General features: G+C 39.0%; 1 long non-coding RNA gene across 1 annotated transcript in view; it reads left to right on the top strand.

Annotated features, from left to right (window-relative positions):
- Positions 1-4,071: 4,071 nt before the first annotated feature.
- The window catches only part of LOC127647248 (uncharacterized), a 138,341-nt gene continuing 125,200 nt past the window's right edge, over positions 4,072-17,212 (top strand). Inside the window, exon 1 of the long non-coding RNA XR_007971030.1 lies at positions 4,072-4,529. This is a non-coding gene — a long non-coding RNA (uncharacterized LOC127647248). The remainder of the gene's footprint in view (positions 4,530-17,212) is intronic.

The raw sequence follows: 17,212 nt of genomic DNA, 5'->3' as shown, positions 1-17,212 counted from the left end.
TGGAAGCATCATGCTGTGGGGAGATTTTTCAGCGGCAGGAACTGGGAGACTAGTCAGGATCGAGGGAAAGATGAATGCAGCAATGTACATAGATATCCTTGATGAACACCTGCTCCAGAGTGCTCTGGACCTCAGACTGGGGTGAAGGTTCATCTTCCAACAGGACAACACACAGACAATATAACAAAGGAGTGGCTATGGGACAACTCTGTGAATGTCCTTGAGTGGCCCAGCCAGAGCCCAGACTCAAACCCGATTGAACCTTTCTGGAGAGATCTGAAAATGGCTGTGCACCGACGCTCCCTATCCAACCTAATGGAGCTTGAGAGGTCCTACAAAGAAAAATGGGTGTGCCAAGCTTGTAGCATTATACTCAAAAAGACCTGAGGCTTTAATTGGTGCCAAAGGTGCTTCAACAAAGTATTGAGCAAAGACTGTGAATACTTATGTACTTATTACTTATTTTTTATCAATTTGCAAAGATTTCAAACAAAGTTCTTTCACGTTGTCATTATGGGGTATTGTTTGTAGAATTTTTAGGAAAATATTGAATTTAATCCATTTTGGAATAAGGCTGTAACATACAATTTTTTGGAAAAAGTGAAGTGCTGTGAATACTTTCCGGATGCACTGTATGCAAGTGACATGACTCTGTCTCAGATAACAAAGAGGGCAAGAGTTGATTCTTGGTGGAATGATGTAAGACTGAGAAGTACCCAGTACATTGCAAGTTTGCTCTATCTGCACTCCACCCTTATCATGGACCACAGGTGGAATCAGCATTCAGTGTAATGTCCAACATCATGCAAGCTATATATATATCTGCCAACCTCAGTGTAGAGACATATGAATCCTAACAAAATTGAAATACAACCTGAAGGCCATTCAGGTGTCAGCCATTCAGCACGACTCCAAGAACACCAAGAACAGTCCAGTTAATGTCCAGCTTTGTAGAAATGTAAAACTCTCCATCCAGAGGTACAGAGCTCTCCTCAGAGAAAAAGAAAAGCAGAAAAAGCAGCCATATCACTCTATCAAGACAACTGATAGCAAGAAAAAGGCCAAAGATCCCATTGTTGCTGCAGCTCAGAGATCAATACAGGAATACCGGAAAAAGCATTTGAAAGCTTTGAAGATTGCAGCCAAGGCTAAATCAATTCTTGATATTTTAATTTATGTTGTAATTTGTGTACTTGTGTTTCCAAATAATCAGTATGTAATTGAAGGAATACGTTTAATGAAAGTTAATAAAATAGAACATTCGTATAAGTGCTGTTGCCATTGTTTATTTCGAATATAATATAAGGTGTGTGTGTGGGGTCGCTGGGGTTGCAGCCTTCCTTCCTTCCTTCTTTTTCGTCCTTGGCTGATCACATGCCTGAATAATAAAATATAGAACATATTGATAAGACAGAATGAGGTGTGTCCATACTTCTGACTGGTGGTATATGCATTTTAAAAACATAAACATGCTATAGTATGACAATCATTCAAATAATCAGCACTGCTCATCTATTTATTCAGCTCTAATAATTTATGAATGTGCTATTTTATTAGTTGTTAAAGCTGCAGTTTTTTTAGTACTTATGAATGGCATGTATTGCATCATCAAGCATGTCTCAAGCAAGCCTCTTCAGAAAAGTAGCAGGAAAAAAACTTCAGCGTGATGGTGACTCAGGAATGCAAGCCAGGAATGCCGTTGAGTTACCATTAAGGGGGTTTGACTGAAAACAATGTCTTTGTGTTTTCGTTCAGGGCTGTAGTCACGCAAACCTCCAGCAACTCTTCAGTACAGTATATGATCAAGTGGCTGCAACTGGCAGAATGGCGTGTGGTTCAGGTACCCCTGGACTGATGCCAGAAAATGTGTTTCTGTTAAAGCAAGTGGTGGATCAGGGAATATATTCTATTTACACTGACTCAATTGAACAACTACTAATACCACTATTGCTTATTATTTAGCTGGCAGGTTTGTGCAAACAGATAACGAAAACAGATGCGCTAGTCCCATTTGGTCGAACCACTTCCACATTTCCTTGATGGTTCTGTAGTCACATTTAAAAAATGTTTTTACTTTTCCCTACACTGTTGGTAGGTCTGGTAGTAGCCGTGTGCAGCCAACAGCTGATACACTTCCTGAGAGACTTTTTCGTTTCGCTCATCGCTAACGAGTGGACCGTCTGCACCTCGTTTATTGACCATGGTGTGGTTTTGCGCACAGCCATTTCTTATTTCACAATTCGAAACAAATGATACTGTTATCGCTGTTGCTAACTTTAAAACTAGCGGGTTGATGCGATGATTCTCCTTGACCAATCAGTGATCTGCAGGATTTTGATGTCACATTTTGTATCGGCTCGGCTCGCTTGGAACCGCAACCAAGGTGGTACTAAAAAAAGTGTCTGGTACCAGGTACTATTCACAGTGGAAAACCCCCAAAAAGCAAGCAGAGTCGAGTTGAGTCGAGTTGTACTGTGCAGTGGAAAAGCCCCCCTGTAGTTACACCAAAAAATAAATAAATACAATAACTCGACTTGAGAATGTGCATGGCATTAGCAGAACCGCTAAGTCAAACAAATTTGAATTGACTTGAAATACTTTTGTCAATGTCAATTATTCGATTCTTATGAATTCTTATGAATCAGTTCTTGAACTATTATTAAACATGAATGATCAATATTATTTGAATAAACAGTATGTGACAATATCCTGATCCTCAACCCAGTCCTGGTTTTATCATTTCAAGAGATGTGTAAAGTGAAAGCATGTCTTGAACTGAGCGAGGAAGAACATTAATAAAACGATGATTCACTGTCTGTTGTGACGACAGCAGATGTAATCTTACTCACACACTGAGTTCACACGCGATGCTCCCATTCACAACACACACAAACACACACATACACACACACTCATAAAACATCCTTGCATTTCAGATGCTGTTCATTTACAGCATATTTCATTCATATGAAATACTATATTTATGAGGAATTTGTTTTTTGCTAACAACATTACACACAACATAATGTATACAAATCAACATAATATATATCATGTACATAGCAATATACTCAGTACACACAACACAAAGAACAACACAAACATGTAAGTAATTCTGTGCATCTATGTTAAACATAACATTACAAATGCTAAATGTATTTATTGTAATAGACTGTAGGCCAGAGGTTCATTGTAGCCCAAATGTTTTCCTACGAAGGGCCAAAAATCAACCTTGATTGAGGGCAATTGGCCGAAAGTAATCGTTGCATCATATAAATGGTCTGCACTTATATAGCACTTTTTTTAACCTTAGAGGTTACCGAAGTGCTTTAAACTGTGTCCCAATCACCCATTCACACACACGTTCACACACCAATGGTGGCAGAGCCTGCCATTGGGAGCAACTTGGGGTTCAGTTTCAACCCTGCGAATGGCAGCTGACCCGCTCTTCCACCTGAGGCACAGCCCCATACAAAACTGTGCTATATTAAAATATGAAAGTTGCCCTGGTTCCTCTCCTTTATGATTTCATTATATATATATCACTGGCCAACTTTGGGGCACGGGCATTTGATTGGGCATGTCTGCTGTAGGCCTATCGCTTGTCAGTTGTTGCTAAGCACTTCTGTACATGTTTATTCATTGTATTATTTGTTTTATGTTATATACTATATATTGTTTATGATGTTATTTGTCCTATATGTATTGTCAGCGTCAGTGGAGCGAGCATGTGAACACCTTCTCAAACCTGGTGAAACAATATTTCTCTGTATATAGTACTTTACAAAAAAGTACAATATTGTTTATGATGTTATTTGTCCTATATGTATTGTCAGCGTCAGTGGAGTGAGCATGTGAGCACCTTCTCAAACCTGGTTAAACAATATTTCTCTATATTACTTTACAAAAAAGTACAATGGTACCACCATGATTTGGTAAACTAAACACAAAGCAGTGTGAGAGTCTAGACTACATTACCCATGGTTCAGGGTTCAGTGTTCAGTGTTTTGTGTGTGTGTGTGTGTGTGTGTATCATGTGATGACGATAATGCTTGTGCGTGAGTAGGCTGAGCGCAGCAGTCTGCCGCTGATACTCAAACTGTGTTACAGTCTCACGGAGTGTCTGTGTGTGTTACTGCCTTTGACGATACAGTAGCTACACATATCTGAGATAATTTACGTCTCCTAGTTTTACATCAAACATCATTCACGAGTGCGAAGATTTTGTTTCCCGGATAATGGGATATTTGGATGGATATTTTATCAGGAGACGTTTGTTAACAGGACACGTGGGGAAACGCTAATTAACTTGACTCCTGGAGATAAAGTGGATTTATTTCTGGATTCGTGTGGAAATAGATTCGTTTAGGATTCGGTGTGTATAATGCTTTCTGAATATAATCTGGGTTAAATGGTCGATCTTTGGGATACTGCTCACCGAAGACACAGATTTATGGAACTTAACCTGTGGAATAAACTCACTTTAAAAGGATAAAAGATTGCCAGGAACACGAGAATTATCATGACAGGTAAAGTTTTCATATATCCGCATATTACGTTCAAATAAGTAAATTTAAAAATTGCGTTCATTGGTTCAAATGTATTTACTGAAATAATATAATATCTATATCATTTATATTTCAATGCACATAAATTGATATATACAGCATTAAATAATGTTCACGATTTACTTCTGAGAGTGATCAAAGTTTTGAAGTAGTTTTGTGTGTGTGTGTGTGTGTTTGTGTGTTTGTGTGTGTGTGTGTGTGGGGGATTCACCTGTTTGTCTCTGCCGTTATTCAGTTATTATGACTTCTTGAGTTATTCTCATTTATTTGAACAGTAATCTATCATTGAAGTGTTTGTATAAAAGGTTATAGCGTTGGTTTAGTGGAAAAGTGTTTCATGTGATTTTATAGATGTGTTATAACACACAAAGGTGCTGTCTTGATGTGTGTAGATCAAGGCTAGAGATAGACTGCTGATGTGCAAATATTGGTCTGGTTAGAGAATTGTTTACAGTGGTGGCAATAACAATATTTAGAGCTTCCATTTTTAAGTTTTAAGGACAAAACAAAGATGACCCTCTTACAAAAAAAAAAAAAAGATACATTGACATTTGCATTTATGCAAGCCCTCAGCGTTGTGTGTACACATGCAAATGTCATATAATGAATATAATATACTCATACTCACCTCCTTAAAGTTTCAGTTATTGTTATTAATTATAATCTGACGGATGGACCATCTATCCATCAGTGTTCCGTAATACAAATTGATGCTTCTGAATCTGCTGTTAGGAATATCCTCTATTAGGTCCTGTTACACTCTGGTATATTATTTCAGGGGACCTGATTTCTAATATGTGACCTGCAGCATCTGCAGTACCGCTTCTCGCTATACTCGTATAAGGCAGTCGGCATAGGAAAACCTCTTACCCTAGGGGGCACCAGAAACTCAACCGGCTGCCCTTACTCTCACGTTATATGCTATTAAGGACCCGGTTGCAGATACAGAACACAGACTATCACCACATTTTCGGCCAAACTTTCACATTGTGCCTCACAACTGCCCCCGGCCCAGCTAAACTAGCTGAGCACCAGCTTGGCCAGGCTGGGAGACCAACAATACAATCTGATTAAGCTGTTTCATAATGCCATCATAAAAAAAAAAATCCATAATTTGCAGCAGGAGCAGAAGTATGTGTGTGGGTCTTTAGAATGGCCAATTGGTGTATTTAGGTCTTTAGAGGAAGGAGATGTGGGTGAAAGTGTTTTAAAGCAGCGCTCTCTCCACCCGCCCCTCTTCCCAAGCAGAATTCCTTCTATTGTTGAGTTATGGACAGAGATCCACTAATCCCCCCCTCACAGCGTCCCCCGCTCTCAAACAGATCCGCTCCAAACAAGACACTCTTTCTCCTCTGGAGAAGGACCCTATGTCGAACATCAAGTCACTCTTATGAAAACATTGACGACGGGATACTCCCTGCTTAAAAAGAGGCTTAAGTGTCAAATTAAGTTGAACAGAGCTCCTGATGCAGTACCTTTCTATTCCTTTGTCACGACTGGCTCGAAAGCCAGGACAAGGAGAGAGACCACACCTTGGTTGTATCATGCTTAAAAAATAAGTTTATTAAAGAAAAGATTTACAGAAAATAAAATGTTAACAAAAGAAACAAGAACCAAAAGAACACAAATTTTAATGGGAGAGAGGAGAGAGTAAAGTCTGGGATAGAGGGATAAAATGCCATGCATCAATCACTCTACTGCTGAGCTGCAAAAGAGAGAAAGCACAGGAGAAAAACAAACAAACAAACAAACAAATAATATGGCCCAGAAAGGAGATCCAACTAAACATTAAATAAAATAATAAGAACAAAAAAATATCTGTCCACCCTGCATCATCCCACCAATCAATCCACCACATAACTCCAGTCTACAGCAACCACAGGCCCTATGGAAGCAAATTAAGAAAATCAAGGGATAGGGTAGTAAATATAAGAAATCAGTAGAGGAGAAACAAACAAATATGAAACAAACAAACTAAAAACTTTAGGGCAGAGGAGCTCTAGATAAGGCATCTGCCAACACATTGTCAGACCCCTTAATATCTTAATATGTCGACTGTCCAGTGCATAAGACTGCAAATATAAGCTCCCTGGTTTATGGTGCTGATTTGGACTCTGCAATGAATGCAAATAAGTGGGTTATAATCAGAAAATATCACCAGTGGAACCACAACGGATCCCACATAAACCTTAAAATGTTACAGATCAAATCAAAGCAATGCCACCACCTTGAGTATTGAATCACCTGAATCAATAACTGAACAATTCTTCTTCTATCAAAGTGTGGTGCAGCCAGAACTGGGACAGAGGTGAGAAGAAATTTAACCTCCTCAAAAGCTTGCTGATAGATGGGCTTTCAAATAAACTTTGCCTTAGCCTTGAGCAGGTCAGTCAAAGGGGCCAACACAGTAGAAAAGTTCCTACAGAATAGGGTTGTGCTGATAGTCTATGATCACCCCGGGGAAAATTTTACATATAGCATGGCAAATTGGACATGAGGCTATGTCTATGCAACGCTTTAGCGTATTTACACCAAACTTGATGTGTTATGACAACCCTGACCGGAGGGTACCTGCACAGTTTTGGCACAGCACCACCTAGTGGTCACGAGATGTGAAAAATGCATATTTTTGTTTATAACTTCTGAACGGTTTCAGCCATTTTTGGCGTCGCCCATTTTGAATTTTGTTGTAAAATGTTTTATTTTTCAAATGCCTTGACATATCATTAAGAAACGCCTTATGTGTCATTGGCACAATGCCCTGAAGGTACTCAACTTTTTGGGACAGTGCCACCTTCTGGTCAAAAGTTATAAAAAAAATTCATAAAATGCTAATAACTTTTGATTACTTTATCTTGACCACACAATATCAATTTGGTGACAGTGCCACCTGTTGGTCAAAAAATCAATTAGCTTTTATATTCCATTGCAATTGATAATATTCATGTTTTTTCACCTATTTTTCACCTAAAATCATGACCAGATTGCTTTAATTACATATATTTTGCCAATGTTTTGCCTAATAATGGTTGATGTGCTTGGCCCCTTAATTGTTGCTTGCAGCTATATTTAAAGGCCATGCGCCGAAGGTGCGTAGGCACCTATTGTGTTTGTTAGTGTTCTTTTTATTATTATTATTATTATTATTATTCTGTATAGGTTTTCTATGGCAGCCCATAGAATAGTTTGTGGGAAAGTTGTAAAATGTTGCACACAGTTAGAGGACTGTCTAAAGTGCTACGGTTCGAGAGTCTTTATCTCAAACCCTATAGCACCACCAACAGTTCAAATTTTCACTCATGTTTATGCTAATAACTTTTGAACCGTATGTCCTAGAGACTAAATTCTTTCTTCATACCATGGTTTTAATTTAGAATTTTAAGAATTTTCAGAAAAACCTACTTTTTCAAACTCGTCCAAGGCCGTAAGTCCGATTTGCATGAAAATTGATGTGCGTCATCAGGAGACACTCAAGAAGTTATGAAAATTATTTTTATAGGCCATCATGCCCTCAGGTGACCTGCAGCATTTCGACACAGTGCCCCTTATGGGTCAGGAAATATAAAACCTCTGATCAAACCGTATAACCGTCCTATAATCAAGAAACTGGACTCTTTAGATTCTGCGAGGCATACCGTGTCGGATGATACCAATTTTGCCTTTTTAAAAAATCTTTGTTGTAAAATGCTCTATTTTACAAATGCAAATACAAAATGTGTTTATCGTTACGAAACTCTGTATGTGTCATCATTACGATTCCCTGAATGTGCTCAAGTTTCTGGACAGTGCCATCTGTCCAGAAACTTGAGCACAAAAAATGCCAAAAAATATAACAAAATATAATAATAAAAATGCTAATAATTTTTTCTAATTTTAGACTATTGTAATGGCTCAGGTCTTGAGAGATTCCTTGGGTCAAGACAAGTTTAACAATACTACTTTTGTCATTGCCAAGCTTCCTGTCGGCCATTATTAATTTAATTGAAAACCTACTTTTTTTAACTCTTCCCACAGCGATAATCAAATATTCACAAAATTTTGCTCCGATCATCTTCAGGCCATGCTTATCAACAGTTTTTGTGAGCTTGCAGTCTAAACTGAATATAACAACTCCAAAAAAAACAAAAACAAAATAATACACAATAACCCCCACTTCTTTCTTGTTGTCATTTTCACTCATTCCACTAAATTTACTCAAATAAAAAAAGAAATTACTCTATAGCATCACCTCTATAGCATCGCCATAATTCACTCTTACTCACAAACTTGCAGGTTGATTCAGTCTGATAAATCATTCAACTAAATGAATGGAATCACTCAGGGCTGTGTTACCAAAAAGCATTGTTAGCCCAAGTTGCCCTTAAAAACCATTGGTGCCTATGGTACCAACGATCAACTTACACTAACAATGCTTTCAGGAAACACAGCCCAGAACGCTTAATAAATGAACATCTGACTCACTGCACTGCATTTCTTTACTCTGTCACCTCTGACTTCAAAATAACAAATGTTCAATATACTATCTCCCTTAACTGGCACTCTCCTTTTTTAGCATTTACCAGAAGATTCTATTTTCAACTTTACTATAGAATGCTTGGGATTAGAGACCTAATTTTGATAAAGTTAAAAGATATAAAATGCCAAATTTCTTGTAGATGCAGTACCAAATGTGTCCACAAGATGACAGCAAAGCTCAATTGTTCCAAGAGTGACATACTCAGATTTAAATGCCTGGGTCTACAGACCTATTTATGGACTCTTATTAAAGAAGATACTTGGGAGATTATTGTGCAAGTGAAATCTGTTATTTATGTAATTTTTTTTTTTAAATAAATGTTTATTGTAATGATAATGCAATGTACTTTAACTTTTATTTTATTAAAGTTGCCACAGGATGAAATCAGAACTCCATTGGTGCAAGAGTGAAAAGTAATTTAAGATTTTTTTGAAAAACAAATTTCAGAAACCCCACTCAAAATACATATGAGGATACACTATTTTATTGTAAAACATTCTATAAAATTAATTACAGATTAGAATTATTATAATTATATTTATAATGCATGGTTACGGTGTTAGTATTGTTAGCAGTGGAAGCCAGTAATTATTCACATTTCTAACAAACATATCATAATTTTTCTGCCATAAATTATATAATAGTTTGTTTACACTAAATTAAATAATAAATGAATAAAAGAGCCCATTCATTCATACTGATCAGCACCTGTGCATTTAGCTTTAGCCCTACAGGGATGAGCATTGTTGGTCATTTTGTCTAATCGAGTACTCAAGGAGCAATGACATGCACATAACTGTATAATATGTCTGACAAACGTCGTTGGCTGCTGAATTGTGTCATGTTCCAGTGTATCGTCCATTCATTATTAGAGGCTGGTAAAAAATAATCTGTTACAAAATGTACAAAAGATTGAGTGATCAAAATATAATGCATCATATTTTTGCCAACTCAGTGAAAGAAAGGGCACAACGTCTGTCTGTTCTTCTTTCAGGTTACCGTAGTAATCTTAGTAAGCGTGCCCCAGTTTCTTGTGTGACTGTCTGAACAGTATATTTTCAAATCCCTTTCAGTTTTGAAGACGCTGCATTCTGTTCCATTTAGCTGCGCTCTTTTTGGCTGTTTGAAACACTCACCTGCTGTATATGCATCGAGTCCACTGCCACACGCGCCTGGGGTGTGTGTCCAAGTGTTCGCTCCTGTGGGAAAGCTGTGATACTCCGTATTGTTGTTGCTGTAATGATTCTTGAAGTGTTCATTCAACTCGGAGAGTCTGAATTTCCAAATTTCAACTGGGGAAAGTGCAACGTATGACACTTGACGTCGGACTTCTAACTTGGAAACGGGAGGAAATCTTCAACTCACATGTGTGTGCTACATCACCCAGGGCAGGGGGGGTTTACAGTGAGTGAAAAAATTTACTTTTATTAAGTAATATCCATTAACGAGTCAAAGTTCTTACATTAAATGATAATGAAGCATGTTTAGCAAATGTTTTGCAGAGACAGGTGTTCAAAACATGGATAATTACACTCTCTTTGTTTTGATTATCATAACGATAACATTGCAGCATCGTATATCAGTTTTGGTTGTTATGAAACGTCTCTGACAATCATTGTACCCCACAAAACCACAACGCAATCAATCTGAAAATGTAAAATAAGCTCCCTTTTTGACACGCTTCTTTAGTTGTCAGGTAGTTGTCACTGAATTTTGAATTGAGTGAAAAGTCACACCATCGATCATCGTGTTCACACTGCTGAGCATGCTGTCACAGATTGTCACTCAAGCCGAGTCCATCACTGCTGCAGCATCATACTCTTCTAACTAAGAGAAACATTTTCTTTGCTCTGCACAGTAAAAAAAAGAATAGTTTCATCATGCAATGCCTTAATTTAACACCAAGTCAAGCAAATATTTCAAGATTAAAATTGCAGCTCCACTTTAACCCTCTGGGGTCGACGGACGTGCCGGCTGAATTTTTTCGTCATTACAGCGGAAACAACATAAAATTCTCCATCATTTTTGGGCATACAGATAAGTGTAAGACATCATTAGAGATTATAAAGGGTCTACTTTTATTTGTGCACACTCACAATAACAACAAAACCTTGTGCTTTTGTAAAATAAAGAAAATAAAAAGGGTGAGCTATCAGACTTCTCTGTCTCCACGAGCATATATCTGAAACACGGCAAAAAACTGAAACTCTGCGAATACATGTTACACAAACATGAAACATATGTCTAAAGAAAGCTTAAAATGTCTACTTTTAAATAAAACAATTCAAATTTAAAACACGTATGAAACAAAGCGATGTACAGTTTTCCTGGCTCAGCTAATTTATATCTAATTTGATCCCACCCACCAGCAGAGCGTGCTATTCATACGCTAATGTGCTGAGACGATCAAATCAAATGGTAAATGCCCATTGTTTGTGTGCCTTAACAACAAAGCCATTCACTTTTCTGCGTGTTTGAAAGACAGCACGATACACAAGTGAGTAAACTCCTGGATCATGATGAAGAGTTACAATTTTCCTCAGAAGAAGAGCAGGACTCCGATGAACGTTTGTATATTGAAGAGAGACTTGATCTAGCCGAGTAAGTCATTTAGTTGTCATTAGTTAAATGCTATTTTATATAAAAGTACATATTTTACTAGTGGGTCTGTTTCCAGACTTGCCAGCCAGGATTCAGAGTATTGACATTTGAAATATGACTCCTAATAAGCAAGTTTTAGTTACATGTAAATGTTGTTTCGGCTAAAGCAGGTATTTAAATTGAATGCTGTATGATATAAATATGATATGTAATATGATATAAAAAATTATGTGAATGTTTAGATTATATTTTATCTTGTGTTTATGCTGCCTCATTATAATCAACAAAGCTTTCAAATATGGGTTCAGGTGTAAATGAGTAAAATGCATTTTAAATATGCCCATATTACAAAATCACCATATTATAATGATTTCTGAAGTATCATGTGACACTGAAGACCGCAGTAATGATGCTGAAAATTAATCTTTGATCACATATTGCATTTTACAATATATTCAAATAGAAAACTGTTCTTATAAATTGTAAAATAGTTCAAAATATCACTGTTTTTACTGTATTTTGGATCAAATAAATGCAGCGTTGTTTTAAATGGTAGTGTAGGTCTAAAATTAAGTAAAGCCTTTATGTAAAGAAAATGTATAGATTACTTCTTTTAACTTAAAACTTGATTTTGATCATTAAGTCATTCATTCTCTTTCTGTCACATTCCTCATTGATAGGCCCAGGGGAGGGGGTCTTTTGTCTCCTCAGATGTGAATTACAATCCATATTCATGATAGTTCACGCCTCCTTGCATATGACCTTTCTAACACAAAAATTGTCTTACAAAAGTTAAATTAGTATATTGTTTTGTATGAATGAGTGATTAGGATGGTTTTCACATCATTTTGTAGCAAAAACTCTAGGCTACAAGATCCAGTTCTCAAAAGTCTTGTGGACAAATGTTTAGTATGTGTTATATGGCCTTATTTCAATGACTTCAAATTGTATTTTTTTCAAAAACCATGCATAAACGTTATTTTCTCAAAAATATGAACCTGTACATACATATTATTGTAACATTTTCTCCACTGAAAATCAAATATTTTACAGTAAATGTATTGTTTGTACTGGGACAAACATATATGTGTACAAATGAAAAAAAAAAATTTTTCCCAGGAAATTAAGAGTGAATCTGCTCAAAAGGTGTATATAATTATAATGATTAGTTAGATGTAAATGGCTTACTAGAAATATAATGGTTCAATCTCTGTTATAACGGCAGTGTTATTAAATGAAAAATGGCAAAATACTTATGCTTAAATTTCTTTTTTAAACATGTTGAAAGTGACAACAAACATTTCACTTTCATTTTTGAAATCAAATAGTACAGAAGTACAGAAAAATATACGAAATTAAGCTGGAAGTTTTTTAAAGCAGCGCTCTCTCCACCCGCCCCTCTTCCCAAGCAGAATTCCTTCTATTGTTGAGTTATGGACAGAGATACGAAATTAAGCCTGTCCAGCAACATCTGACGGAGTGATTCTCTTTGACAGAGCCGATTTTGCCTGGGCTTCAGCCCCGAATGTTTTGAGTGTAGCCCCGAATGTATTTTGAAAAGTTGACTGACAAATATGAAACCGGACAATAGCGTATGTAAACCCCCGAAATCATAAGTTGCCTTATTTCATTGTGCTTTGGCTTTGCACATACTGCATACAGCCTGTAAAAATAGGCATAGGCATAATCTAGTCTATAGAATAAGTTCCTTTGCTGTCGGTAGCCTATGGGCGACTCCGTTTCTTCCTCTCTGTTGAATATGCAGCAGGTAGGGGAGGAGCTTGCACAGTCGTTGACATCAACTAATGTTACTTAGTGGAGAGTTAACAGCAGTTAGCAGGAAAGACAGCAAAAATTAAGCAAATGAGGCTTTGGGGATTTCCCCGAAAGAAGTCAGTGGGTAAGAATCCACATTTGTTTTTGTCCTTAAAGTCTGAAGATCATCATCTAGCTGGCTTTCACCCACAGTAGGCTAAACCTCAAGAGGTCCACTACCGACTGCCAATACATGTTGTAGCCTCCTTGTATAGATTGACGCAACTTGTTAGCTCCTTTTTAGCGCGTTCGCCTCTCACGCTGGAGACCGCGGTTCGAGTCCCGTTCGGAGTGTACTTTTCTTGTTTATCATGTGTTGTTTTCGCTAAGGATAACCAATAAGCATTAGCATATAATGTATGTGTGACTTGTTTTGTGATATTAGTTTGTAGTAAATATACACTTTGAACCATTAAATGGTTTTGTAGAGTGTAGCAAAGATGAGCAACAGACTGAGGAGCAGCAGCAGCAGCAGCAGCTGTGCCAGAATCAGGCATGGAAACTGGTAACAATTAATCAGTCACTTTACTTTAGAGAAAGTTAAAAGTGAAACATTGTGTATCCCAATGATCCTAATGAAGGGATTTTGACAGATGAATTATTCTCATAGAGATGATGTGAATTATATACAGTTTGATGCCATGGTGTGTCAATGAACTTAGACTAAAGTTATTCATGTATTGCTTTAACTTAGGATCTTATAAATAATTAATATTTTTTTACATAAATAGTCAAAATTATGTATATTCAATATTTTTTTACCTCACTTTACTCACTATAATATAACTCTTTTGTGTTGACTTTATGGTAATGTACATGAAAATTCAAGAATCATGATAGATCTTAGGGCAATCCCACTGATCTGCTCTTCCCAATACATTTTCTTCAATGGTATTGGTCTACAATTTGAAATATGTAGCACTTGATGAATTAGTTGTTTGAAGCTGATTTGCAATAAGTTATGTGCTGTATCTGTTCTTTTGCATCACAGATGATTCGGGGAGGAGAGAGAATGAGTTAGTCAAGGATAGTACTAGAGTGGAAGATTTAGGAACTGTAGAAACAGGCCCAGCCAGAGCAAAACTCGAAGAATACCCTCTCACCAGCTTTGGACTAGAGAGAAGTGGTTGCTAGTGTGAAAATAAAATTGTGTGGGCTAAGCCCCGGATGTCCTTCAATGCTGGAAACGCCTCTGCTCTTTGATGATCGCTGACAGTTCTCAGTTTGTGTGCAATTGGCTTTGCAGCATGAAGTTCCAGGTCACTTGCATTACCATCACAACTGTCCTTGCACTGACACATCTTAGCACAATTGTCACAGCAGGCATGTTTTACTGCAATGGGTTGCTCAACCTCCCCATTAAACAAGTACAGCAGTTGAGTTCTTCTGCAGGAACTGTCATTACTGACATGTTCACGAATTTTCTCTGAAATGCCGATTAGATGCTTTCCATTATACAGAATGAGAGAATGGGACATAGAGCCATCTCTCCCTGTTCTCCCATACGCTTGCATCTATGTTTCAATGTCTTTTGGTGACCCATATTGAACTACATGTTGTAAATTTTTTAAATCCACTCCCATGCCCAAAACCGACATTGCTAACACCACTCTGAGGACAGACTGAGGGTCTCTGAGAGCCTTAATTATGTGGTTCCCTATCTGTCACTCACTCAATGTTGTATTGATGAGTTGACACAGGGAGTTCACCCTTGGGAGCCCAGACATCTCTGATCTTTGAGAAAAGGCCAATGAGAATTGCCATGTGGAATTTGCATGCCACTCCCCCGGACATACGGCTATAAAAGGAGTGCCGCTTGCAAACACACACTCAGATTTCTTCTTCGGAGCCGAGTGGACATATTCACAGAGCTGAATATCTCCTGCTGTTCCATTCATCTCTCTCTCTGAAAAGCTGTTGGATCTATGGTGCATTACAGCGGTTCTCCCCCTCACACACATTGGTTGTGTTGAGTAACACCCCTGGGCGCTTCGACAGCTGAGCATATTTTCTTATATATATATAAAGAGTAGATTTTCCTCTAAAAAAGTGGCGCAAACGAAAATGTCTTTTACAAGATGCCTTTTAGTTTGTGCGTGTTTCCTGGTTGCGATCGTTACCTCTCCTCTTCCCACGGCCACGGGCCATGCTCTCACTGCGAGGGCATGATTTTGGCAATGTTGCGGTTGCGGCTTTCTCTTTTCTTTTTTTGTAAGTGGGAAAGCCACCAGAGCGGCTCCCCGACTCGGTCCTTCTACCCACGGTATGAGGCGGGGTGGGTTAGCACTGGGGGCGATTTGTGGATTTCAATGGGAGCTTCTCTGCCGGGAAACCCCCCACAATTCACTCGCGGGACACGTTGTGTGCACACAGGGACCTGGTGCTCAGGCACCTCAGGCGGCTGGGGCTTCGGGTCAACTGGGAAAAGAGCAAGGTCTCCCCGGTTCAGAGCATCTCTTTTCTCAGTATGGAGTAAGACTCTGTCTCAATGACTGCACCTCACCAACGAGCATGCACAGTCAGTGTTAAACTGTCTGTGTACACTCAGACAGAATACAACAGTCCCACTGAAATCCTTTCAGAGGCTCCTTGGGCATATGGCATCCTCAGTGACGGTCACGCCGCTTGGGTTGATGCATATGAGACCACTTCAGTACTGGCCTCAGACCCTAGTCGAGAGACAAACATGGCACCATGGAACACGCAGGCTTGTTGCCATCTATTCAGCCCCTTGTCAGACTTAGCGTTCTTACGAGGAGTTCCCCTTGGCCAGGTCTCCAGGCACGTTGTGGTTACGACAGATGCCTCACAGTGTGGCTGGGCACCGTGCGCAATGGGCATGCAGTCGCTGGCCCTTGGACCAGCCCACGACTGCTTTGGCACATCAACTGCCTCGAGTTGTTGTCAGTACTACTTGTCCTGAGGATGTGTTGGTCCGGACAGACAATACAGTGATGATTGCGTACATCAAATGCCAACATGACCAACACTCTCATCGAATGTCAACTCACCCATCGTCTCCTCCTCTGGAGTCAGCTGCGACTCAAGTCGCTGAAAGCCAGTCACATCACGGGCCACCTCAACGGCACAGCGGACGCGTTGTCGCGGCAGGTTACACACAGGAGAGAGTGGAGACTCCACCCTCAAGTGGTCCAGCTGATCTTGAGTCAATTCAGCCAAGCACAGGTAGACCTGTTCGCTTCCCCAGAATCCTCCCACTGTCCGATCTGGTACTCTCTGACAAAGGCTCCCTTTGGCACAGATGCCCTGACGCACAGCTGGCCCCTGTGGCTACGCAAGTGTGCGTTTTTCCCAGTGAGCATACTTGCACAGATGTTGTGCAAAGTCAGGGAGGATGAGGAGCAGATCCTCCTACTGGCCCCTTATTGGCCCCCCTGGACTTGGTTCTCGGACCTCATGCTCCTCGCGACAGCCCTCTCTCCTTAAAGACCTCCTGTAGGTGCTCACTTCAATCAAGAGGGTAGGGGACCTGCAGGCGTGAAGCATGGTGTGGCAACGTCATGTTGTGGGGGTGCTTTGCTGCAGGAGGGACAGGTGCACTTCATAAAATTGATGGCATCATGAGGAAGGAAAATTATGTGGATATATTGAATTTGTGGGCAGAACTTGCAAAGCGTGTGTCTCGAGGAATGGGCCAAAATTCCAGCAACTTATTGTGAGAAGCTTATGGAAGGGTAGCCTAAACATTTGG

The sequence above is a fragment of the Xyrauchen texanus genome, chromosome 8 (genome assembly GCF_025860055.1).
Source record: "Xyrauchen texanus isolate HMW12.3.18 chromosome 8, RBS_HiC_50CHRs, whole genome shotgun sequence".
NCBI lineage: Eukaryota > Metazoa > Chordata > Actinopteri > Cypriniformes > Catostomidae > Xyrauchen > Xyrauchen texanus.
The sequence above is the reverse complement of the archived record's forward strand: the minus strand, read 5'-3'. Positions and strand labels throughout refer to the sequence as shown.